Below are 26,190 nucleotides of genomic sequence, written 5' to 3'. Positions count from 1 at the left end.
AATAAAAGTAGAAATCAACCATAACAGAAACTGACATTTCTACAGAAAAATGTGGAAATTAAACAACCTCCTACTAAATGATTACTTCATAAATGAAGAAATCAAGATGGAAATAAAAAAATTCTATGAAGAAAACGACAATGGAGAGACAAGTTATCAACTCCTCTGGGACACAGCTAAAGCAGTTCTGAGAGGAAAGTTTATCTCCATAAATGCCTATAACCAAAAGACAAGAAGATCACAAATAGACAATCTAACGAAATGACTCAAAGAGCTGGAAAAAGAAGAACAGACCCACGCCAAACCCAGCAGAAGAAGTGAAATCAACAAGATCAAATCAGAACTAAACGAAATTGAAAACAGGGAAGCTATTCAGGAGATTAATAAAACAAAAAGTTGGTTCTTTGAAAAAATGAACAAAATTGACACACCATTGGCTAAGCTAACGAAAAGCAGAAAAGAGAAATCTCTAATAAGCTCCATCGGGAACAAAAAAGGAGATATCACAACTGATCCCAAAGAGATAAAAGATATAATTTATGAATACTACAAAAATCTTTATGCACACAAACTGGAAAATATAGAGGAAATGGACAAATTTCTAGAAACACACAGCCTCCCTAGGCTCAACCAAGAAGAAATAGATTCCCTGAATAGACCAACTCAATAGCTGAAATAGAAACAGCAATTAAAAATCTCCCTAAAAAGAAAAGTCCCAGTCCAGATGGTTTCACTCCAGGATTTTACCACACTTACAAAGAAGAAATAGTACCTATCTTGCAGAAACTATTCCACAACATCAAGAAGAATGGAAACTTCCTCGACACCTTTTATGAAGCGAATATTACTCTGATACCAAAACCAGGAAAGGATGCAACAAAAAAAGAAAACTACAGACCAATACCCCTAATGAATATAGATGAAAAAGTTTTCAACAAAATCTTAGCTAACTGAATCCAGACACTTATCAAAAAAATAATCCATCATGACAAAGTGGGCTTCATCCCAGGGATGCAGCGATGGTTCAACATACATAAATCTATAAATGCAATTCACCACATAAACAGAAGCAAAAACAAAGACCACATGATTCTTTCAATAGATGCAGAAAAAGCTTTTGACAAAATTCAACACCCTTTCATGATACGAAGACTTAAGAAAACAGGCATAGAAGGGACATACCTAAAAATGATACAAGCCATATATGACAGACCCATAGCCAACATCATACTGAATGGAGAAAAATTGAAATCATTCCCACTTAGAACTGCAACCAGACAAGACTGCCCACTATCTCCACTTCTGTTCAATATAGTGCTGGAAGTCTTGGCTACAGCAATCAGACAGGAAAATGGAATTAAAGGTATCCAAATAGGGGCAGAAGACATCAAACTTTCACTGTTTGCTGATGATATGATATTATATCTAGAAAACCCCAAAGATTCAACCAAGGAACTCCTGGAACTGATCAATGAATTTAGTAAAGTCTCAGGATACAAAATCAATACACAGAAATCAGAGGCATTCATATACACCAACAACAATCTAATTGAGAACCAAATCAAAGACTCATTTCCCTTCACAATAGCAACAAAGAAATTAAAGTACCTAGGAATATACTTAACCAAGGATGTAAAAGACCTCAACAGGGAGAACTATGAAACACTGAGGAAGGAAATAGCAGAGGATGTAAACAGATGGAAATCCATTACATGCTCGTGGATCGGCAGACTCAATATCATCAAAATGTCTATACTACCCAAACTGATCTACAGATTCAATGCAATACCTATTAAAATCCCATCAGCATTCTTCACAGATATAGAAAAAATAATTTTACACTTCGTATGGAACCAAAGAAGACCTCGAATATCAAAAGCAATTCTAGGCAACAAAAACAAAATGGGAGGCATTAATATGCCAGATATCAAACTATACTCCAAAGCTGTAGTAATTAAATCAATCTGGTATTGGCACAAAAATAGGAATATTGACCAGTGGAACAGATGTGAGAATCCTGATATAAAACCATCCTCATATAGCCATCTAATCTTTGACAAAGCAGACAAAAACATACGTTGGGGAAAAGAATCCCTTTTCAATAAATGGTGCTGGGAAAACTGGATAGCCTCCTGTAGAAGGCTAAAACAGGACCCACATCTTTCACCTCTCACAAAACTCAACTCACGCTGGATAACAGACTTAAACTTAAGGTATGAAACTATTAGAATTCTAGAGGAAAATCTTGGAAATACCCTTCTAGACATCGGCCTGGGCAAAGAGTTTATGAAGAAGTCCCCAAAGGCAATCACAGCAGCAACAAAAATAAACAAATGGGATATGATCAAACTACAAAGCTCCTGCACAGCCAAAGAAATAGTCATGAAAGTAAACAGACAACCTACAGAATGGGAGAAAATTTTTGCATCCTATGCATCCGATAAGGGACTGATAACTAGAATATACTTAGAACTCACAAAAATCAGGAAGAAAAAAATCAAATAACCCTATTAAAAAGTGGGCAAAGGACTTGAACAGAAACTTTTCTAAAGAAGACAGAAGAATGGCCAACAAACATATGAAAAAATGCTCATCATCTCTAATCATCAGGGAAATGCAAATCAAAACCACAATGAGATATCACTTAACCCCAGTGAGAATGGCCTTTATCAAAACGTCTCCAAACAATAAATGCTGGCGTGGATGTGGAGAGAGAGGAACACTCCTACACTGCTGGTGAGACTGCAAACTAGTTCAACCTCTGTGGAAAGCAATATGGAGATACCTTAAAGCGATACAAGTGAATCTACCATTTGATCCAGCAATCCCATTGCTGGGCATCTACCCAAAAGGTCCAATGACACTTTACAAAAAAGACACCTGCACTCGAATGTTTATAGCAGCATAATTCATAATTGCAAGGCTGTGGAAACAGCCCAAGTGCCCATCAATCCAAGAATGGATTAATAAAATGTGGTATATGTATACCATGGAGTATTATTCAGCTCTAAGAAACAATGGTGATATAGCACATCTTATATTTTCCTGGTTAGAGCTGGAACCCATACTATTTTTTTTTTTTTTTGAGACAGAGTCTCGCTTTGTTGTCCAGGCTAGAGTGAGTGCCGTGGTGTCAGCCTACCTCACAGCAACCTCAAACTCCTGGGCTCAAGCGATCCTACTGCCTCAGCCTCCCGTGTAGCTGGGACTACAGGCATGTGCCATGATGCCCGGCTAATTTTTTATATATATATCAGTTGGCCAATTAATTTCTTTGTATTTATAGTAGAGATGGGGTCTCACTCTTGCTCAGGCTGGTTTTGAACTCCTGACCTGGAGCAATCTGCCCACCTCGGCCTCCCAGAGAGCTAGGATTACAGGCGTGAGCCACCGCGCCCGGCCTGGAACCCATACTATTAAGTGAAGTTTCCCAAGAATGGAAAAACAAGCACCACATATACTCACCAGCAAATTGGTATTAACTGAGCAGCACCTAAGTGGTCACATAGGTACTACAATAATAGGGTATTGGGCAGGTGGGAGGGGGGAGGGGGGCGGATATATACATGTATAATGAGTGAGATGTGCACCATCTGGGGGATGGTCATGCTGGAGATTCAGACTTGTGGGGGGCGAGGGGAAATGGGCACTTATTGAAACCTTAAAATCTGTACCCCCACAATATGCTGAAATAAAAAAAAAATAGAAAAAAAAAAAACCAATGATCACATTACAAAGGTAAAAAAAAAAAAAAAAACAAAACTTTGACTAATACAAAACAATATATAAAGAGTTGCTGGCTAGAGACTGTAAAGGAAAATGCAATATGGAATTCTCTCTCTGACCTGGGTGGGTTTGAAAGCCATAAGGATCTGATATACCTTATTTAATTTATTTGCTTTTGTATCAAAAGAGAAAATAAAAACAGGCTCAGCGTTCTTTATGAGAAAATTGGGGACTTTCTCTATATTCTGAGGCTGGCGGCCTGAGAAAACTGTTCTGGGGGTGAGAGGTCCCCAAAGATGGGTGATGGAAGGTCCTGTGCTCCTGTCACTGAGCTGGGCCCCGCGCCCACGGCAATGAGAGGGGAGCCTGCCCTGGGCTACGTCCCACAGGTAAGGATGGGAGCAGGCTGAGCCCTGGATACGTGGGGGCATATCACCTGCGACAGGCAGCTGGGTACCATCCTGATCAACTTCTCATTTTACAGGTGAGGAAACTGAGGTTCCAAAGAGGTGACCTGGCAAACCCAAGGTCCATAAAGGCAATAAGTGGCAGAGCCAGGCCCAGGTCCAGGTCTCCAGCCTCCCAGACCAGTGATCTTTCCACATCCCAGTGCCCGTCAGTGCCGTGAGTCTCCGCACTAACGTGGCTTCAACCTTGAGCAGCCACACTGAGGGGGGCGGAGGCCAGGCCTGTCCCAGCAGCATCTCGCCTCCCCACACCACCCCAGGCAGAGGGGCTGAGGCTGAGGGCTGCGTCTCAGGCCCCAAGGCGCCCTCGGCCAACCACAGCCACCTCCCACATGCAGTGAGTGAGTCACGAACAGGCCTGCGCTGCGAGCCCAGCCCAGACTTGCAAAGGCTGCTGGCCTGAGAAGCCTGGGCTGGTCTTGCGGTCGGGCTGGGACCCTCATATCTGTGAGCTGCAGGCGGTGAGCCCTGCCCTCCCCCGTGGGGGTGACGCTGCCTCCCCAGGAGGCTCACGTTCCCTCCTAAGGCGGGAGAAACCCCGTGGAGAGAAGGCGTGGCCTTGAGCTCCCGCCCGGTTCCCACACAGGGCTGCTGCCCACCTCGGTGTGCCGGTGACACCCGCCCCCAGCCACCTCACTCAGGCCGTGATGGCCACTCTAGGTGTCAACAAGCCTGGGCCGAGGGAGGTGCAGATAGCTAGCAAAACATTACTTCTGGGTATGTCTGTGAGGCTGTTTCTGGAAGAGATGAGCAGGTGAATCCGTAGACTGAGTAAAGAAGATCTGCCCTCAGTAACGGAGGCCTGGGTAGAGCAAAAAGGCAGTGGAAAGGCGATTTCACTGTCTCTTCTAGATCTGGGACGCGCATCTTCTCCTGCCCTCAGACTTGGCCACTCCAGGTCCCTAGGCCTGTGATACTGGGACTGACACCATTGGTCCCACAGGCTCTCAGGCCTCAGACGCAGGCTGAGTTACACACCAGCCTTCCTGGTTCTCCAGGTTACCGACAGCATGTCATGGGACCTCTCAGCCTCAGTGACCGTGTGAACTGATTACTGTCATTAATCTTTTCTTATGTGTATTGGCTCTCCGTGCCCTGCATTTCCCATCAGTGCATTCAACCAACTACAGATCAAAAGCATTCCGAAAAATTAAAAATAACAATAAAAGAATTTAAAATACAGATTTTTAAAACTCAACTGTTTACATGGCATTTCCAGTGCATTAGGTAGTATAAGTGATCCCAGACGTGACTAAAAGTATACACGAGGATATGCATAGGTTATATGCAACTAACTATGCCATTTTATGTAAGTGACTTGAGCATCCACACATTTTGGTATCCACGGAGGGTGCTGGAAGCCCTCTCCCATGCATTTCAAGGGATGACTGCATATCTTACTGGGTCTGTTTCTCTGGAAAACCCTGGTAAGCCCTTTCTGCAGTCCTTCCTCTATCACAAGATTTCCCCTGCAGTCCTTGGCTCCCTGGTTCTCAGCCTCTCTCCTCCGTCCAGCAAGGAGGACAGAGCACGTGATCCAGCACAAACTTACCACGCCTTAAACCACACCTTAAACCACCATGCCACAGCCACTCCGCCCCACAGGGCAGAGTGTGGCCCCACAGTCCCCACCGCAGCCCAGAACGTGCACCCAGGCCTGTGATCCCCTCCCGATGGGGCACGGAGGGAGAAAGCCAGCAGGCTGCTCACAGGGGAAACCACTCCCCCTTTACAGGGCCAGAACTGTCCCTTGTGGGCCTCAGAAGGGACACCAGGTCAGCCTCCAGCCTGCCCACCTGTTCCCAGTCCCTGGAGTAAGACCCTCCCTCTGTCCCCTGTCAAATGTCTGCTGACCCTGCCAGGTGTAGCTCGCACAGCCCCTGGGGAGCCAGCCCTGACTTGCCACTGGTGGAATTGGGGGCTCTGGGCTCTGGGCTGTCACAGCGCCCCTAGCAAGTCGTCTGTGAAGACGCTGGAGTAGGTGCCACCTATGCTCAGACACAAAACACACAGCTTTCAGCTAATGTGCAGGTGGCAGCCTGGACTGCTCATTCAGCAAATATTTACTGAGCACACCTGAGCCTCGGCACTAGCAGGGCCTCTCCTTCCTGTCCGGTCACCATCTGTGTATCTGCTGTAGTCACTGAGCCCAGAAGTGGTTTATATACACAAAACCTCACCCAGAACTTCCTCTTCTGACAGACTCCTTGCCCCATGCGGGGCCCAAGCCACATGTTCTCTGGGGAAATGAAGGAGAACACCTCTCTCCTAGTTGTCCACGTGTGACCCTGAGCGGTCACGTGTGTGCTGTCGTTCCACAGATAACAGCCCAGCCCACCCTGTGCTGAGTGGGGGCCCACCTCCTTGGGACACAGGCAGATTCCGTCACAAGGTGGGGCCCAAAGACAAAGCCTAGAGTCAGACGAATTGCTTTCCAGTAGAGGCAGATCACATGCAGGTAAAACTCCCCAAATGCAGTTAGTTGCCTTCAACAACAAATCATGAGAGACAAAAAAATAGCAATTTAAATGGTGAAGCAATTCTAGTCAGGTCCCAAAATGAGTATGAGATGCGAGTTATAAATCTGTGGTTCCCGGGGTCCATCTCTCTGCTCCCACCCACCTTTCTGGGTGCCGCTGCTGTGCTGGTATCTGTTTCAAGGCCAGCTCTTTCAGAGATAAAAACCACAGTTTCTAGCATTTGCCAATTCCCGTAGTGTAAATTCTCCGCTGTGGCTGACTTCAGAATACCAAAGTCATGACACTGAACACAGAGCTGGGAGGAGATGCACAGAACCAGCTCTCTCAGCCAGTTCCGGCTGGCCCCAGCACACACTGTCTGCAGGTGAGTCTGACATTTGCATATGCAGGATATACGCTGTGTTTCTCCCCATAGCGTGGCCCCCAGACACCAGCCAACTCTTTCATCAGGCAGAAAAGGCCATCTCTTCCAAAGCAGAAGGAAAGACTGGCTGAGGGATGGCATGTTGGTCTCCAATACAGCAGCACTCTAAGGGATTCACAGAGTAATTTTAACTGTATTTTATTTCCATGCTAAAATCTAATTCCTCCCTTCAATGACAAAAGCTAAAGTGTGGTCGGTCCTTGCACACCCTCCTTGCTCATTGGGCCATCCCAGCCTAAACCCAAGTGAGGTCCCCTGTCCACCTCTCCACAAGACCTTGTATCCTTCAGGGCACAGAATGACTCTTCCTTTGGGAGTCCAGCATGCTCAGGGCAGGACTTGGGGTCCAAATAGACATTGATTCCTTCCTGCTTCTACCACTAAGCTGTGAAATCAGGCAGATCCTCAGTAGCCTCATCTGTGAAATGAGATACTATCTCCTTGCAGGACTGGCAAGAAGACTAAATAAATGTATCGTATGCCGGGCACGGTGGCTCACGCCTGTAATCCTAGCACTCTGGGAGGCCAAAGTGGGTGGATTGCTCGAGGTCAGGAGTTCGAAACCAGCCTGAGCAAGAGCGAGACCCCGTCTCTACTAAAAATAGAAAGAAATTAATTGGCCAACTAACATATAGATGATAGATAGATAGATAGATAGATAGATAGATAGATAGAGATATATAGATATAAATTAGCCGGGCATGGTGGTGCATGCCTGTAGTCCCAGCTACTCAGGAGGCTGAGGCAGAAGGATTGCTTGACCCCAGGAGCTTGAGGTTGCTGTGAGCTAGGCTGACGCCATGGCACTCACTCTAGCCTGGGCAACAAAGCAAAACTCTGTCTCAAAAATAAATAAATAAATATATCATAGAACAGGCCGGGCGCGGTGACTCACACCTGTAATCCTAGCACTCTGGGAGGCCGAGGCGGGAGGATTGTTTGAGCTCAGGAGTTCGAGACCAGCCTGAGCAAGAGCAAGACCTCATCTCTACTAAAAAAAAATAGAAAGAAATTAATTGGCCAACTAAAAATATATAGAAAAAATTAGCCGGGCATGGTGGCGCATGCCTGTAGTCCCAGCTACTCAGGAGGCTGAGGCAGGAGGATTTATTGAGCCCAGGAGTTTGAGGTTGCTATGAGCTAGGCTGACCCTACAGAACTCTAGCCTGGGCAACAGAGCGAGACTCTGTCTCAAAAAAAAAAAAAAAAAAAAAAAAAGATATATATATAGTAGAACAACAATCACCCAGCACAATGCAACACACAACAGGGCAGCTCCTACTGTTTCCCTTGCTTTCATTCTTCCCGGGAGACGGGCTGAGCCTTAGTCAGACAATGTCGCCACTTGGTGGCTGTGCTCAGAACTACCCAAAAGGCAAACATGTTCCTGGATTTAAGGAAAAGAGAAAAACCACTTAGAGAAGAGGGAGGGTGCTGCGTTTCTGGTGATAAGCAAGTCCATGTTTTCTGAGAGGCCATTCAGAAACAGACTGGGCACTGGCATCTGAAAAACCAGGTTCAGGTCCCAGCTTTGCCAAATATTAGCTATTTGACCTTAGGCAAGTTATTTAACTTCTTTAAACCTCAGTTTCCTCATCTGTAAAAAAGAGATGACTTCTACCTCATTCAGTAAAAACTCAGTAAGTGTCTGTTGCCCTTCACCTTGCTCTAGACCCCTCATCCAGCCCCCGTTCCCATATCCTGATAAATATGGACTTCCTGGCTCCTGTACCACTTAGTAATGGCCTATGGCCACATCTTCTCAACCCTGTTTACACAGGCACTGACTAATTCCCCCAAGACACTTTACCTCAGAAACAGACTCTCAAATTGCTCCATACTTCAAGTTCAAAAATTTTTAAGTTTTACAATATTCAATAACAAGCTCCTGGTGATATACTCTTGGTGACAAAAATTAAGTCAAGAATGATATATAAAGTAAAATGTCCAGCTTATTATAAAGACATTACATTAATAATTTTAAAAATAATTATATTATTATGACACATAATATTATTAATATTATGTCGATATTATTTTAATAAAAGACACCCCTGTCTGGAGACAAGTACCTAACCAACCAATCAAGGCACCCGTTTCCCGTTACCAAGCTCTCCTCCCCACAACACGGGGGGCTGACATGGTCGGGGCAGGGGGACTATTTCTCCCACGTTCAGGAACATCCTGATACTTCCTGACCCCGACTGGAAACACCTCTCTGGTGGGCAGGTTGTTTGTGACCCTCCTCCCAAGGCCTCCCACCGACCCGCCTTGCTTCTGCGCTGCCCAGTGGCCTTCAGGTTGCCAAGCCCTGCCTAGGTGTGTCCCCGCCTGAGTCCCTGTCCTGAGAAAGCCTGGGCTGTGGCTCTAGGCAGAACCAGGTCTGAATCTCATTTTTCACTTGTTACCTGAGTGACCCTGGAAAAATCGCTGAACTTACTGAGCCTACGAGCTTATCACAGCAAAGGGGATTTGCACCCACTTCAGAGAGACTCTGGGTTTAGTAAGTGAGGTGGCATCCCAAGGACACTCACTGACGATCGCAGAAGTCCCCCTGCCATGATCATCTCAGGCCCCCTTGCTAATGGGAAGGGGGTGCCTTGATTGGTTGGTTAGGTACTTGTCTCCAGACAGGGGTGTCTTTTATTATATTATTATACAGTTTCCTCATCTGTAAAATAGGAATGACTTCTACCTCATTCAATAAAAACTCAGTGCCTGTTGCCCTTCACCTTGTGAAGGTGACCCAGTGTGTCACCGGCAGCTGCTCAACAAATACTCCTATTTCATCTGAATCCCTTGTGCGGGAGACACTTCCTGCACGATGAATGAGCCGGCTTTACTATTATACTAGATCACGATTCAGGGGCGCCCCTTCGTGGCACTACGTTTTCCTAATTTTCATTAAAAAATCAAACTGTCCTTGGGGATAGCAGACATCCACTGAGGATAGATACCCACTAATTCCTTCAGGCAACTCACTTCTGTGTTGTGGAGCATGAGCTGCTGAAACCCATTTGCAATGAAAGTAAGAGGTAGATGCGTGTCTATGAGGCGCCTGCCCCCCAACACACGCAGGGATTTTTCCCTCATCAGAAAGAAATGTCATTAAGCCTAAGCAAATAGATACGCAGAGGAAAATAGACATTTGTGGCCAGAGCACGGGACAAAACAGGTCAGAAAATAGGAAGAAAGGCAATGACCTCACACATGCAATAGAATAAACCATGAGATGACTGAATAAACGTCTGCCCCGGGATTGCTGGCTCTGGGGTGGCCTTTTCAGTGCATGGCATGGTCCTGAGTGGCGCACCAAGCAGAGCAGCATTGAGATGAGACCCGTCGATTGTTCGAGGTCAGGAGTTCAAAACCAGCCTGAGCAAGAGCAAGACCCCGTCTCTACTATAAATAGAAAGAAATTAATTGGCCAACTAATATATATAGAAAAAATTAGCCAGGCATGGTGGCGCATGCCTGTAGTCCCAGCTACTCGGGAGGCTAAGGCAGGAGGATTGCTTGAGCCCAGGAGTTTGAGGTTGCTGTGAGCTAGGCTGACACCACAGCACTCACTCTAGCCTGGGCAACAAAGCGAGACTCTGTCTCAAAAAAAAAAAAAAAAAGAAAAAAGAGATGAGACCCATCTATTAATGAGGCAGAGGCCCCCCCTCCTGTCTGGATCGCTTTAGAGAGAGAGCTGCCCTGTTCTCACCATGAACATCACTTGGGTCACCAGCTCCATCAAGGAGTGGATTTTTCTCCTCCACTGGCCTTCAGAGCACATGGGAGCCCGCAAATGATGTTGGCATCTATTGACAAAGTCCTCAAATCCTCCCAACATGGGTGGTGGAAGACCTCTCCATCCCAGAGAGAGTTCTCCCTCGGGCGGGACCCTTCCATCCACTGAGTCTCACCAAGACCTGAGGGAGAGCTGGCCCTGCCCCGTCCATCCATGTAATGGTTCTGCTCTCTGTCCACCCTCCTTTTCCCTGGACCTTCTGCCTGGGAAATGTGCAGAGGTGAGAGGCAAGTCCATCGTCCCTGTTCTCTGCAGGGTGGGCAGATCTAGGAAGGCCCATTTATCAGAATCTAAGCAATAAAAGCAATGCCCCACCCCCATCTGGGAATATTGAATCATGATTGCTCCACCTGGGTGTATACTATATTTTGGGCCTTTAATTAGTTTTGACCTATCTCCTAATGCCATCTCTATCAAAGGCCAAAATCTACTTTCCTAACAAATGTATTTTCCAGGGCCCAATAGGCCCTGTGGGTCTCATAGGCTTCTGCTGCAGGTGTTTCCCCATGGCCAGGTGCTCCCTGTCATGTTTGGGGCAACTGGCATTAACTGAGTGTTTCCTCCGTGCCAGGCACTGAGGCTGAGCACTTGACATGCATCATCTCAGGAACCCGAAAACAATTCTGGTAGGCGTGTATGATTACTATATTCACTTTAAAGATGAGAAAGTGAAGCTTATGGGAGCAAAGTGACTTGTCCAAGCTCCCAGGCAGATCAGTAACAGTAAGGATTCCAACCCAGCACCGTCTGACCCCAAAGCACTCATTCTTGTCCTACACTTCCAATGCACCCTTATGGTTTTTCTCAACAGACCTTTCCGATAACATGTGTGCTGGGACAGCTATTACGGAGCTAGTCCAGGAACAAACAACAGACTCTCACTATGTTTTCCTTGCATAATACATCAACTTTTTGATATCTTGGGGCCAAAGGACACTTCCTTTGGTTGCTTTTACTTTAATCACTCTCAAATTCCCTTCTAAAGATGGTTGTGATGAATTTCCAACCCTTCTGTGCTCTCAAAGTCTGTTCATGTCCAACAAAGCAGGCAAATAATAAGGCTGCATGGACTTAGGTGGAATTTGTGCTTAGAGATGAGAAATCCCCGTCTCAATTCCTAAGGCTCAAGCATGCACAGCTCCTGTCCAGACGCCCAATAAAACGAACTAGACCTCTTGGGAGAAATGGCTGGTTCTTGATTCTATGACTGGAAAAAATATACAAAATAGGCCTGAAATATCTTGTAGTGCCAGAAAGTAAACAAGTGCTCAAAAAAAAAAAAAAGACACAACAGTGGAGATAGGTCAAAGGCACACAGGAACCTACTAAAGAGCACCCACCAGTCAAAACTGGGACAATTTGAGCAACAAAATAAAGTAGTGTTGATTTTATAACCCAAAGTATAAAATACATGTCAATGAGTTCATAGTGACATAAATGATTGAATAAAATACATGGATGAGAAGAAACAAGCTCCTGTGCAGAAGAATTCTGAATATAAATAAAGATACTCCACTCTCAAGGAAGGATGGATAGGAGTGAAGGATAACTTCACAAGAAGTGAAGGATAACTCCCCACTCCTAAATTGAGGCAGCACACAATGACTTTTTTCCAAGGCATACAATATGGAAAGGAAGGAGAGCTTGTTTACAGCAGACGAACCTGCCAAACCCGACCTTTGACAAGTGATCAAGGTCAACATCTACATGGCATAGGGATGCTGATATCATGTACCCTTAATAAGACGTGATGAAAATGTCACTTTACCTCCGGGAACCTCCTCCCAAAAACTAAAACCCCAAATCTAAGTCTCGTCATGAAAGAAACATCAGACAAATCCCAATGGAGGAACATTCTACAAAGTGCCTGACCAGTACTCCTCACAAATGGCAACAAAAACAAGCAAAGTCTGAGAAACTGCCACAGCCCAGAGGAGCCCAAGGAGACATGTAGGGTAGGATCCCGGAACAGGAAGTAAAAACTAAGGACACCCGAATAAAATGTGGATCTTAGTTAATAATAATGTATTAATGTCAGTTCATTACTTGTAACAAATCCTAATAGTGTAAAATGTTGATAATAGGGCAAACTTGGGGTGAAGTGTATGGAAACTGCACTATCTGCCCAATCTTTCTGTAAATCTAAAACTGTTCTAAAATATAAAGCTTATTTTCTTTAAAAAAAAAAAAAAAAAAAAAAGAGTGCTACCGCTCCAGAGCTCATGTTCTTGTTACAGTATCTCATGACGATATTCAGGCATGTCCAGCCACCATTTCCACAAAGGCCAGCAATGTCTACGTGTGAGTCTCTTCCCCTCTCTTACACAGGAACACTCATTCCCAGATAAAACCCTGTTCCCACGGCCGACTCTGCAGAAATAAAACCGAAAACTGGGCCGGGTGCGGTGGCTCACGCCTGTAGTCCTAGAACTTTGGGAGGCTGAGGCTGGCGGATTGCTCGAGGTCAGGAGTTCGAAACCAGCCCGAGCAAGAGCAAGACCCCCGTCTCTACTATAAATAGAAAAGAAATTAATTGGCCAACTAATATATATAGAAAAAGAACTAGCCGGGCATGATGGCGCATGCCTGTAGTCCCAGCTACTCGGGAGGCTGAGGCAGGAGGATCGATTCAGCCCAGGAGTCTGAGGTTGCTGTGAGCTAGGCTGACGCCATGGCACTCACTGTAGCCTGGGCAACAGAGTGAGACTCTGTCTCAAAAAAATAAATAAATAAAACTGAAAACTGCCTGGGCTCTGTCCCCAGTCCTGGTTCACAGGAGCTCACTTGACATCCACCCCGTAGACACTCAGTGAGCACGTCCTGTGAGTCCTGTGAGTCCTGTGCACCAGGCACAGTGCCCGGCGCAGGGACACAGGGATGAATGCAGCATGCGTGCTCCCGCCCACACGGATGTGCGTCAGAGCAGGGGAGAGGCTGTAAACAAGGAAAGGGGGAGGGGGCGAGGTACCTCTGGAGTGAGCCCCATTTCTAAGGGCACTAATCCCATTCATGAGGCTCTGCCCTCATGACCTCATCACCTCCCAAAGGCCCCACCTCCCAATACCATCACATCTTGGATTTGGTTTCAATGTATGAATTTGGGGAGGACACACACATTCAGTCTACAGCAATTAGCCAATTTTAAATTTCTATTTTATTTGTTAAATGGCTACTTGTATTTTTTCCTTCTGACTCTTCATAGACTTTTCCCATTTTCCTATCCAACTACTAGTCTTTTTCTTATTTCTTTTTAAGAGTTCTTAGTAAATTATAGAAATCTGCTATCTGTGTAATCCTAGCACTCTGGGAGGCCAAGGCAGGAAGATTGCTCAAGGTCAGGAGTTTGAGACCAGTGAGCAAGAGCAAGACCCCATCTCTACTAAAAATAGAAAGAAATTAATTGGCCAACTAAAAATATAGAAAAAATTAGCCGGGCATGGTGGCACATCCCTGTAGTCCCAGCTACTCGGGAGGCTGAGGCAGAAGGATCGCCTAAGCCCAGGTTGAGGTTGCTGTGAGCTACGCTGACGCCTTGGCACTCTAGCCCAGGCAACAGAGCGAGACTCTGTCTCAAAAAAAAAAAAAAGCTACCCACAGAAGGGGCCCATACGGCGTTGTTCTGGATTCCCGTCGTAATTTAAAGGGAAACTTTCACGATGTCCGGAGCCCTTGATGTCCTGCAAATGAAGGAGGAGGATGTCCTCAAATTCCTTGCAGCAGGAACCCACTTAGGTGGCACCAACCTTGACTTCCAAATGGAACAGTACATCTACAAAAGGAAAACTGATGGCATCTACATCATAAATCTGAAGAGGACCTGGGAGAAGCTTCTGTTGGCATCTCGTGCCATTGTTGCCATTGAAAACCCTGCTGATGTAGTGTCATATCGTCCAGGAATACCGGCCAGCAAGCTGTGCTGAAGTTTGGTGCTGCCACTGGAGCCACTCCTACTGCTGGCTGCTTCACTCCTGGCACCTTCACTAACCAGATCCAGGCAGCGTTCCGGGAGCCGCATCTTCTGGTGGTTACTGACCCCAGGGCTGACCACCAGCCCCTCGCAGAGGCATCTTATGTTAGCCTGCCCACCACTGCTCTGTGTAACACAGATTCCCCTCTGCATTATATGGACATTGTCATCCCATGCAACAACAAGGGGGCTCACTCTGAGGGTCTGATGTGGTGCATGCTGACCCGGGAAGTTCTCCGCATGCGTGGCACCATCTCCCGTGAACACCCGTGGGAGGTCATGCCTGATCTCTACTTCTACAGAGATCCTGAAAGAGACTGAACAGGAAGAGCAAGCGACCGCCGAGAAAGCTGTGACCAAAGAGGAATTCCAGGGTGAATGGACAGCTCCAGCTCCTGACTTTACTGCTACTCAGCCCGAGGTTGCAGCCTGGGCTGAAGGCGTGCAGGTGCCTCTGTGCCTACTCAGCAGGTCCCCACTGAAGACTGGAGCAACCAGCCTGCCACGGAAGACTGGTCTGCAGCTCCCACTGCTCAGGCCACTGAATGGGTGGGAACAACCACTGAGTGGTCTTAAGTTCTTCCACAAACTCTTAAAAATGGAAATAAGGTTGATGGAAAATAAACACGAGTTTCTAAAAATTGTGTCCAAAAAAAAAAAAAAGAAATCCGATATCTGTCTGCCCTAGGTGTTGGAAACACATTTCTCTAAAATGTTCTTTGCTTTTTCTATTGCTTAATCTGTTCTCCCATCAGGAGCTTCTATTGCCTCTAACAAGCCCTCTTTGAGCTTAGGGCAGGGACAGGTGATAAGGATTTGTGAGAAGGACATCCATCAGGTGGGACAGTGCCTCAGTCTTAAGCACCCACTGCCCCCCAGAGACCACCAGGTCCCCGTGGTGCTTGGCTGTGGGGGGAAGCACGACTATGGTGAAAAGCCATGTTCTGCATGAGGACAGCGAGTGATGGTCAGGGAATCAGTGGAGGTGAAGCAGGGGGTCTGGTGGCCGACAGGGTGGGGGTCATGTCATTGCTTGGAAAAGAGGCTCCTTTGAGGAATCTTGACCTGAACTGTGCAGTGCTGACTGAACAGCTGCCAGGAGCTTCAGACCTCTGCGCCACGAGGCCAGCGTCAGGCTGTCCCCAAATGCAGTCCCCCCAAATGTTGAATGCCCAGAGAGCAGCCCCAGGCCTATCAGCGATCCAGCCCACAAGTGGGATGGCCTGTTCAGGAGGAATCTCTATCAGAAAGAAGCCAGAGCTCTTCCTAAAGAACTAAGGGGTTGGCCCAAAGGCAGGAGCAGGTGCCCTGAGAGGCTCACAGGCGTGCAAGATCTGCCCACAGGATCAAAAGAAACTCCGGCCAGTCCTTCTGGGGCCCCCGTCCACTGAAGCCACGATGGGGGATGGGTACCACAGCTCAGCAAAACGGTGAAAAGCAGCCCGTTTGGCATTTTTTGCCTCAAAAAAGAACAAGGCCTCTTGCACAGCTCCCTGAAGAGCACCCCCAAGCTGAAGCTGGACCCCTGCAATGGCAGCCCCCCCTCACAGTCCGGGGATCCCTGGGAGTTCAGCTCCAATGGTGGCCCCGCCCTTTTAGTTTCTAGTAGGCAATTCTTCCAAATGATGGTTTAGAAAACTTGAAGAGTTGTTACCAAGGAGGCTTCAATGGTGCTGATCAATTTTCTAGTCGTCTCCCACAGCCCCTGTCTGCTAGCACCACGCCAAAGGAAAGCCTCAGCTCTACTGACCGGAAAATATCCTCACCAGCCTCCGGGAATCCGTGGATAAAGTGAAACCTGGACATCGGAGGCGTCCGTCTAGCGACCTCGGGGTCCCCTAACGCCAAGTCCAGACCCGTGGGCAGGTGTTTCCCATGAGGTTAGATGTGCAGCGTGGCCTGGTGTGGGGCATCCGACAGTGCCTCCTGGAAGATTTAAGTGTAATTCCCCAGAGTCATAGAGATGCTGCTGCTCAGTCCCCCCACCTATGCACACATGTCCTATTCCAACACCCAGAAAAACAAGATCAAAAACTGAAACTGTTTACGAAGGTCATCTTGAGGGGCCACTTCAAAGGCTTCTGGCACTTTTCCTGTGAATGGAACCACTTCTGGTCTGAAGAGGCCCTGGCCCCGTTCATATCTCTGTTACCCGCAGTGTGCAGGGGCTTCCCCCATCCAGCCAGGGCTGGATCTCAGTCAGTACACTGAAGGCCGCTGCTTACATGAAATCGTGTGGTAGGGCTGCTGGCTGGGTGGATGGGAGGAGCAGAGGTAAGGGGATGGGGGGCCCAGAAGGAGGTTGTCTTCTCTCCTCACAGGTCTCCTCTGGTTTGCTCTAAACCCCACCCAGGCTGAACACACCTGAGAAAGGTGAGCAGGTCCACCCCACGGGCTGCCTCCTGCCAGCACTGCCCACTGCCCCGCCCGGCCAGGCCGAACAAAAGGGCATAAAACCAGCGTCCACCCACAGGCCTCTGGATCCAGTTACTCTTTCTTTTTCTTTCGATTTGTGGAATCATTTTGCAACTTCATCTTTTAAAGTTTTCATCAATTTTGTTTAACAGACTTCACTAGAACAGATTTAGATTTTATACAAAAATTGTGAAGACGATAGAGTTCTCATATATCCCACACCTACTTCCCCCTATTATTAGCATCTTACATGAGTACGGAATATTTCTTACAATTAATGAACCAATATTGATACATTACTAAAAACTAAAGCCTGTGCTTTAGTTTTTACTTAACATCCTTAGTTTCTATCCAGTGTCCTCCTGTCTCAGTATCCCACCCAGGATACAATTCTCCTTAGGCTCCCTTAGCTGTGACTGTCCCTCAGACTTCCCTTGTTGAGAGTTTTGAGCAGTACTGGTAAGGCATTTTGCAGAATGTCCCTCAATTGGGATTCTGTTTGATGTTTCTCTTGTGACTAGATTGGAGTATATGTTCTTGGAAAACCACAGAGGAAATGTGGCATTTTCATCCCATCATAAGAAAGGTGCATACTATTTTTATTTAAAGTAACATGACAATATTTTATTTCTGAAATGTAAATTCTTCCTAATTTATGTCATTAATTGGTATTCATGATTCATAAAATGATCCATTTTTTAATCTTGCTCCACTTTTATACTAAGCAGAAAACTTTTTTTTGCTCTGGTTATGGACACATAGTAATTCCTGCTGACGGATGTGTTTATGTTCACCGTTTTATTTGCCTTACCCAGGATGAATCTGAGGATTGGCAATGCTGGGATCCATCAAACAACAGTTACTCAGGAAGCCTTGACTATCGTAAGTTGCATTTGCAAGAGCAAAAAATGGACACGGTGGCTCTGCAGCAGAATTTTAGTGAAAGTAAAGATACAGGACCCTTTCCTGAAGATACAGAAGGACACAGTCCCCACATCCATATCCAGGCATATCCCCACTCGGTGGAACCGTGGCTTCACCAAGAGAGTAGTCAAGGGCGTGGTGCTGGCAGTGAAAAGCAGCATTTTTCTCAAACCTGCAGTCCAAAAGCCCAGTTCTGAAGACAGCAGGATTTCCCCTTGCCTAGAAACCGATTCTTCGCAAACACCCACATCCCATCATTTGCTTGTGCCCACGTCCACCTCCCAGTCATGCTGGCTGCCAGGTAAGCAAGTGGATCCCAGGACACACAATGAACAGTTGAATCTGTCAGCCCCCCCTTTTCTATTCTGCTTGAAACACCCGCAACGAACATCTCTCGGGTCATCAGAAATGATGAGACGGTTGTTGCTGTGTCCACATCCAAGGGCATGTCCACTTGGAACGTCCTCATCCTTGGGTTCATCTGTAGAACACCTCTCAGCTGGGGCTCTAGTGCCTTGATCTTGGAAACTAGCTCCCCGAGGTGGGAATTGAGCCTGATGTCTGTCTTCTGAGAGACGACAGAGCAGCAGGGACACAGTAAACCTTCCCCGTGGGGCTCCTTCTGCAGTGAGTTGATGCACTGGGGCAGCAGAGGTATCCACATTACAGGAACATTGGTTTTTCCAGATAGTTAGGCAGACAGAACATGTACTTTTCTTTAAAGCGTTCAGCCATGGCTGCTGTCTCTCCTCCAGTAAGTTCTCTCCTGGCTTCCAGCTGCTTCTGGGAACAGCTGAGATCTAATAGTACCCACTATTAATATGACTTTTCACTGTTGGTGTGGACATTGATCATGTGCCCGAGGTTTTGCAATTTTTGTGATTTTTTTTTTTATTCCTGATTTGAGTTCGTATCTCCATTTCTAGGAAAACTTTCTTATTTTAAATTTCTTTCTTGTATTGCTTTTTTAGGTGTATGCATTTTCTAGGAAGGTGTTTCTAGCTTTTATAAGATCCTCAAAAGGTTCTGTGATGCAATATAGAGATGTCAAAAGTCTAACAAGGTCCCAGGAAGGAGGAGCCCTTTTGTTCATTTCCAGCTCAGTCAGTACTGACTGAATACAGACCAGGATCTCATGGGGGTGACAGGGGAGGGGGAGATGAGCCCTTCCCTCAGGGATGTCATCTTCTATCAGGTAGAATACAGAGTACAGAGCTCACATCAGGGGACTGTTCACCATTGACCATGGCACCAGGGAGGGTCAAGGAAAGAGTGTGGGAAAACCTCACAGACAAATGAGGATTGAGTTAGACCTTAAACCTGGGGCAGGATTTCCAAAAGCCCAATTAGGAGAGGTGGGAGGAAGGCCACTCCAGGAGGAGGGAGCAGCTTGCACTAAGACCCTGAGAGAGGACAGTGAGAGGCAGGATTCTGGAGGAGGCTGTGGTTGGTCGGATACAGAACGGGGTTCAAGGGAGTGGCTGATAGTGTGTCCTCATCAAGAACTCTCAGGCTAAGCCTGTCATGGTGACACGCCCTGTAGTCCCAGCTACTCAGGAGGCTGAGGCAGGAGGATCGCTTGAGCCCAGGAGTTCAGGCCACAGTGAGCTATGATAGCGCAGCTGCACTCCAGCCCAGGGGACAGAGTGAGACCCCATCTCTAAAAAGAATTCTCAGGTCTGGGTGCGGTGGCTCACACCTGTAATCCTAACACTCTGGGAGGCTGAGTTGGGCAGATCTTTTGAGCTCAGGAGTTCGAGACCAGCCTGAGCAAGAGCGAGACCCCATCTCTACCAAAAATAGAAAGAAGGCTGGGCGCCGTGGCTCACGCCTGTAATCCTAGCACTCTGGGAGGCCAAGGTGGGCAGATCGCTCCAGGTCAGGAGTTCGAAACCAGCCTGAGCGAGAGCAAGACCCCCTCTATACTATAAATAGAAAGAAATTAACTGGCCAACTAATATATATAGAAAAAATTAGCCGGGCATGGTAACGCATGCCTGTAGTCCCAGCTACTCGGGAGGCTGAGGCAGCAACATTGCTTGAGCCCAGGAGTTTGAGGTTGCTGTGAGGTAGGCTGACACCACGGCACTCACTCTAGCCTGGGCAACAAAGCAAGACTCTGTCTCAAAAAAAAAAAAAAAACCAGCCAGGCATGGTGACACATGCCTGTAGTCTCAGCTACTTGTGAGGCTGAGGCAGAAGGATCACTTGAGCCCAGAGGTTTGAGGTTGCTGTGAGCTAGGCTGACCCCATGGCACTCTAGCCTGGGCAACAGAGTGAGATTCTGTCTCAATAGAAAATAAAAAGAACTCTCAGGCTCACATTTTCTTCACATTTAACATTTCTGGAATTGGAATACCTCTTTGAATCAGGTACTTAGTGGTACATAAAATATTATTGTCTCTAAAACTCCCTACAAATGTAGATTTGATAAAATGCAGTAGCTACTATTAATTTTAAAAATAAGACATTACCCTTTATAAAAGGGGCTATGGAAAACAGAGAGGAAGGGAGACTAATTTTCTTTCCTGTAAACATTTGTTTGAATATTTAATTATATGTACATTACATGATTTTTATCATCAGGAAATATATGTGGGAGAGGCACAATTTGTTTTCTGTCACTAATTAAACTAATTATTAAACTATTATTAATTTAACTAATGAGTTAAATTAAACTATTATATTTTTTTAAATAGGTGTTATTTGTTTAATATTTATGCTAGGCACTGAGTCATACATTATTTCATTTAATCCTTACAACAGCTTGCTGAGGTCTATCCAATTAATATTCTTATTGAGGACATGGGCTCACTAGAAATCCAAGGTGGAGAGAGGTTGAGTAATGTGCCCAAGGTCACAGAGCCAGAGAAGGGAAGCCAGGATCCCAAATTCAGGAGGCAGGCACCTGAGCTGTGATTGCCAGAGATGAGAATGAAGTGGGTGTATCACCTCAGGCCATCTGGACACTGACCTTAGAGACAGGGATGATCATCTCCACTTTACAGAAAACACCAGCTCACAGGAGCAAGGGAGTGAGGGAGGAAAGGGTGCTCTTGACTTGGGTGCCCTTTCTCAATCCTTCAAAGCAGGCTCAGCTTCCAGGACCACAGACATGCCAGGGTTGGGCACGTCCGCTGCCCCCAGCTCCAGGAGCACACCTGTCTCCCATCTCCCTCCCCTCCCCAGGCAGTGGGGGGGGCACTTCTCAGGGTCAGTCTCAGGTGGGACAGAGGCTGTTTCACCTCAGAAGTGTCTTATCTGGATGGAGAACAGGAGCCGAGGTGCAGGACTCTCCAGGGCGCCCCTTTCCGCAGTGTTGATCCACCCTGGCCCAAAATAATTCTCATGCAGCGAGAGAGGAGAGGTGGACCTCGAGAGTCCCCACCCTAATCCCGAGCCTAGATCCCTCCAAGTCCGGACCCCAGCCCTAGGACTTGGCTCCAGATCGCTGAATCCAGGTCACCTGTTTACATCTGAACCACCGCCCCAGCCTCCCCCTCCCAGTTTCTCTGGCTCTAACCACTCCAGTCTGCTCCCATCTCAGGTCGCTCTGGAGGGGAAGGGAGAGACTCCACGACGCGCCCAGCCTCCCTGAAAGCCATCTCCAGCCCAGCTACTGGCAGCGCCTGCGCACTAGTGCCACCTGGCGGCTGAAGGCCAGACTGCCGCCAGAGATTTCCTGAAAGGAGCCCTTCCCCCACCAAGTGAGCGCGAAACAAACAGGTAATGAGCACCTACTGTATGCCAGAACCGGGATACAAAGACCAAGAAGCAAAGTCATTGCCTTTGTTGGGGCCCCAGACCTGTGGGGAGGTGGAAGCAGAAATCACTTCAGTGCAGGGTGTGAATGCTACAGTACAGTGGCCCTTAAGAAGCATCTTCTTTGATTAGTGTTCCATGTGAACACGGCAATGGAGCAGGAAAGGAAGGTGTCTTGGAGGAGCGGAGCAAGATGACCTGCAGGGGACGGCTGGAGCCCTCGGCGCCCGCCCTGAGGCCGGTTTCTGGTCCTGGTGGAAGCCCAGGCAGATGTTAATGGAGGGGCTGATCACATGGGTGTGGGATGAACACTCCTGACTGCACCTGAGTGTCCTGAGGGTTGGTGGCAGCTGGCCAAAGCAATGGCCTTGACATTAATCCAAAAGGGAAAGGGGCAAAGATGAGCTTCTCATGCATAAACATTTACCAGTAACATGACAGTCTAGAGAGCCCATGGGCTGCCTAGGTTGTCCCCAGATCCATCTTCACACAACTCCAGGGGTCATGTAAGGTGGGGGGGGGGGTCCTAGCACAGGGGACAGAGGCAGACAGGATTGAGGAGGGGAGAACTGTTAGTGGCCTTCCTGAAATACCGTGTTTCCCCAAAAATAAGACAGGGTCTTATATTTATTTTCCCTCAAGAAGACACCCTAGGGCTTATTTTCAGGGGATGTGTTATTTTTTTTAAGTACAGTACAACAATCTACATTTACTCAAATATAGTTAAGTCATCTTCTTCTGGAACATCATCATAACTCTCCAAACCCCGATTCCATCCTGAATTTCTTGCGACTCTAATTCCTTTAGAACAGTTGGCCCCAATCTCTCATGTCAAGTAATAGAGCTCTCATGAGCAGCGCTGGCTTATTTATCAGAGATCCAGTGAGCACTGGGTCCAATCTGCACAGTGGAGCAGAAACGATTTCTGGGCTCAGTAGGAGATGTAAGGATGGCGGCAGGCCTCCTCCCTTCCCTAGATCAAAAAAGAAAATGCGCATGAGACCAGACCTGCCAAGGATAAAACTGTTAGGCCCCGCAGAGAGGAACCACACCCAGAAGTCCACCTGGATAAGAACGTTTTGGCTCCTGGATTCCACAAACACCTCCAGCCCCTCCTAAAATCCCTGGCTCTTCCCACCAAAAGTCCCTAGCCAGGCCCAGAGAGTATAAAAGGCCTCAGCCCCTTCAAACGGGGGTGACTTCTGGGCCCCCCCCTTGAGACCCCAGAACCTAGGCCAGGAGTGTATAATAAAGCCACGTGGTTTGGCCCCCACTCTTTCTCTCTGTCCGTCTTTTCGCCTCCGCTGAAAAACCTTACAGGAGACTGCTTGCTGAAGCTTTTTCCCTATCCCCGGGTGTTTATGGAGGGTGAGAGAGGCCCACAGTGCTGAGTAAAATGGCAGCCACAGCTTTCCTTCTTCCCCCTGGGGACACACAATACCTAAAGCGGAGTGTCCCGCTCCTCACTTCACTGAGGAGTCTTTCCCCTCAAAGCCTCAGCTTGCAGCACGCACAGGATGGCCGGGACCTGACAGGGGGAGCCGACCTTGTTGGTGGGGCTGCCCGCACCTTTCCGGTCACCTCTGGGATAGTAGCTGTCGCGATGGGGCAGATGAGAAGGGCTGCTCACTGCTCGTCTTTGTTACCGCTCTGCGATGAAATGCATGTGTTGTGCAGAGGCTAGCCACGCCCATCATTAGGTCTTGTTTTTCGGGGTAGGGCTTATATGATGCAAATTATTAGAAATCCTGCTAGGGCTTATTTTATGAGTAGGTCTTATTTTCCGGGAAACACGGTAACAGGAACCTATCTAATTACAACTAAAGATCAGTCTTGAGCTCTCCCAGTTTCCCTCATAAGCTAGCAGGCGCACTGCAGAAAGGAAATGTAAATCTTTCTCTTCACATTCACCAGCTCCCAGTCTTTAGGATTTGTTTCATAGCCTCCAGTAGTTCCTGAGAGGCTCCAGGACAGACCGCAGGGGGTAAACTCCAGGCCTTCCTTTCCTGCCCATATCCATATCCATATCTCAAGGGCAAATCACATCCCCTGCCTAAGCCGGGCTACACTTCAGAGATAACCAAGTCTCCAGGAACAGAAGAAACAAGAAAGATGGACAACCTGATGTCTCACAGCTGCCTGCAAATTACTCCACAACAATTGCTATTTTCTTCTTTGTCCCCATAAAAGCAGCAAGCCACTTGGCCTGGCTGCTGGCACCTCCATTCCTTTTCTTTGGGATACCACACCCTTTCCCTGCTCTTTTCTCTCTCTCTCTCTCTCTCTCTCTCTCTCTCTCTCTCTCTCTTGCATTCTCTCTCATTCTCTCTGTTCTTCTAAAGGGTAAAATTAACTTTTTTACTTTTATATCTTAATCTCTGCGTGAGAAATCTTTCTCCTCCGGCACCGTGAGCACCTACCAGGCTTTCCACCCTAACACTGACTGCCCCACCACCTGCTTCGCTGCTGGATTCAGAGTCCAGAGGGTCGATGTGAGTTGGGGAGGAATGGTGGGTGTCATAAGGGAAACCCCCATCTATTACTTGGTGTATCAGGCACCAGAGAACCCCCACCCCTCGTGGAAGACCCACGTGAGCATAATACTAACCTGTTACCTGGCCCATCAACTAGTCTATTGCCTGGCATCGGTACAACACTAAATCTATTGCCTGGTGCATCAACTACCCTATCACTTGGTTCATCAGCATAACGCTGAGCCTATTGCCTGACACATCAACTAACCTACACCAGGTACCCCACCCCTCGGACCACCCCAACTTAATAAAAGTGGGAAAAATCAGGTAGAGGGTGCTCAGAATTTGGTGGCAAATAAACTTTGATTCTCCGGCTCTCTGTATGCCACTCGGTTTGTCCTCAGGACCACCCGCTGTAACACTTGCTGTAACAGGTGGGCTGCACTGGCCAGGCCCCAAGAAGGTGGAGTTCGGACACCAGGAGCCTCATGGCAAGGGCGAGAGCAGGATTCAGCAGCAGCGGGGGCCTGGCACAGCGTCCACTCAGAGAAAGAACCAACCAGCAAAGAGGAGGGGTGAGGAGAGGAGAGGAGAGCCCACCATGCAGGGAGGTGGAGCCACCGCCAAGCAGACTGGTGTGAAGGCCAGCGTGGGTCCATGGACGGGGACAGAAGCCCAGTGGCACAGGTGGATCTACAAGATGAAAACAGAAAAGCACGGAACTTAACACCTACCACCTTGAAGGCTTGGGTCCTGGACGGGCTGGGGGTGGGGTACGCAGCCTCCACAGGAAATGGAGCCCCTGAGGCCAAGGACAGTCTTGGCAACTTTGTGTCCTCAAGCTTCCCACGGGCCCTTCAGGTAGTGGGTGTGAGGATGACACAGCTCCTGAAAGCTTTGGGGGCAGAAGGCTGTGGAATTGAGACCATTCTCCCCTGGAGACCAGGCTCGTTCTGCACCTCCAACAACAGAGAATTCCTTCCATGGGTCATCCTGCAAATAAGGGCCTCAGACTTAACTTTTCTCCCAGAAAGAATTCCAGGCTCCAGTCCCTGCTCAGAGGCTCCTGCCTGCTTGGAACTCTGCCCCTGGCCTCCTGACCCAGGGCCTAGAGGTCCCAACTTCTGCTAGGCCTAAGCCTTACAGAGAAGGCGCCTCCTACCAGCCCTCACCTTGCCTCGCCAGCACCTGCTCTGACACCTGCCCCAACACGCGGAAACCAAGACCCAGGGCAGGCTCAGAAGTGGGGGCAGGGACTTCGGGCCATATGCCCCGATGTTTTTCTCAAACCTGAGCACATGGACTCATCTACTAACTCGGTGAACATGCTTGACCGTCTCCAGGCCTCCTGGGGAGCAGGTGCAGAACTGGGCCCGAAGGGCTCTGGAGCTCAAGTCGGGCTTCCTAGACACAGCAAACTGGCGTGGGGTGCCCTCCTCCTTCCAGGAGAGTCTGCACCCACAGGCAACTTCCTGTAAGATATTAGCTCTACTGTCCGGGTCAGAGCACTTGCCCATGTCCCCTGGTCCCCAGGTCCCTGGTGCTGGGCAGCTGACCCTCCCAGATGCCGTATAAATTGCTGGCACTAATCCAGGATTCTTGGGGTTGGTGAGCTCCCTGTCCCCTCACTCTCCAGGCTGCTCTCAGCCCTGGCCCCATATAAGGGAGAAAGACATGGGAGCAGGACCCCTCCTCTGGAACAAAGCCCCCTCTCTGTGCGTCCAGCAAATTGCTGAGGCCCAGCCCCGCCTTTCC

The 26,190-nt window shown here is 47.9% G+C and overlaps 1 protein-coding gene and 2 pseudogenes across 1 annotated transcript in view; 1 reads left to right on the top strand and 2 right to left on the bottom strand.

Annotated features, from left to right (window-relative positions):
• The window catches only part of LOC105873096 (SLAM family member 8-like), a 215,728-nt gene that overhangs the window by 39,430 nt on the left and 150,108 nt on the right, over positions 1 to 26,190 (bottom strand). The window lies entirely within an intron of this gene.
• On the top strand, positions 14,496 to 15,501 carry LOC105873211 (small ribosomal subunit protein uS2-like; annotated as a pseudogene).
• LOC142876004 (ret finger protein-like 4A) lies at positions 15,651 to 25,762 on the bottom strand (annotated as a pseudogene).

This window comes from Microcebus murinus, chromosome 2 (assembly GCF_040939455.1).
Source record: "Microcebus murinus isolate Inina chromosome 2, M.murinus_Inina_mat1.0, whole genome shotgun sequence".
NCBI lineage: Eukaryota > Metazoa > Chordata > Mammalia > Primates > Cheirogaleidae > Microcebus > Microcebus murinus.
The sequence above is the reverse complement of the archived record's forward strand: the minus strand, read 5'-3'. Positions and strand labels throughout refer to the sequence as shown.